Below are 1,249 nucleotides of genomic sequence, written 5' to 3' on the forward strand. Positions count from 1 at the left end.
ATAACACCACTAGAGGCTAGACAACATACATCTCATCAAAATATCGAACGAATACCAAATTCACATGACTACTAATAGCAAGAATTCTCCCATGTCCTAAGGAAGAAACGTAACTACTCACAAAGCATATTCATGTTCATAATCAGAGGGGTATTAATATGCATAAAGGATATGCACATATGATCTTCCACCAAATAAATCAACTAGCATCAACTACAAGGAGTAATCAACACTACTAGCAACCTACTAGTACCAATCCCGGACTCGGAGAAAAGAATTGACTACAAGAGATGAACTATGGTTTTGAGAGGAGATGGTGTTGGTGAAGATGTTGATGGAGATTGCCCTCTCCCGATGAGAGGAGCGTTGGTGATGCCGATAGCGATGATTTCCCCCTTCCGGAGGGAAGTGTCCCTGGCAGAACAGCTCTGCCGGAGCCCTAGATTGGTTCCGCCAAGGTTCCGCCTCGTGGCGGCGGAGTCTCGTCCTGAAAGGTTTCTTCTGATTTTTCTCTCGACGAAAGACATCATATAGCAGAAGATTGCCACCGGAGAGCCAACAGGGGGCCCACGAGGCAGGGGGCGTGCCCTGGGGGGTAGGGCACGCCCCCCACCCTCGTGGCCAGGTGGGTCCCCCTCTGGCGTACTTCTTCCGCTCAATATTTTTTATTATTTCCAAAAATAACTTTTGTGGAGTTTCAGGACTTTTGGAGTTGTGCAGAATAGGTCTCTAATATTTGCTCCTTTTCCAGCCCAGAATTCCAGCTGCCGGCATTCTCCCTCCTTATGTAAACCTTGTAAAATAAGAGAGAATAGGCATAAGTATTGTGACATAACGTGTAATAACAGCCCATAATGCAATAAATATCGATATAAAAGCATGATGCAAAATGGACGTATCAACTTCCCCAAGCTTAGACCTCGCTTGTCCTCAAGCGGAAGCCGAGAACGATAAATATGTCCACATGTTTAGAGGTAGAGGTGTCGATAAAAATAAAATACGGACATGAGGGCATCATGATTATTCTGATAACAGCAACATATATAGATATTATCATATGATTTCTTATGCTCAAGTAATAATATATTCACAATGCAAAGTATGAATCAGAAACTTTATTGAGAACTAACAAACTATAATCTCAGTCATTGAAGCAATTGCAATTTATCATAACATCAGAAAGAGTCTATGTCAGAGCTTTCTAGCAAGTCCACATACTCGACTATCATTTAGTCTTTTATAATTGCTA

Source organism: Triticum urartu, chromosome 4 (assembly GCF_003073215.2).
Source record: "Triticum urartu cultivar G1812 chromosome 4, Tu2.1, whole genome shotgun sequence".
NCBI classification, from domain to species: domain Eukaryota; kingdom Viridiplantae; phylum Streptophyta; class Magnoliopsida; order Poales; family Poaceae; genus Triticum; species Triticum urartu.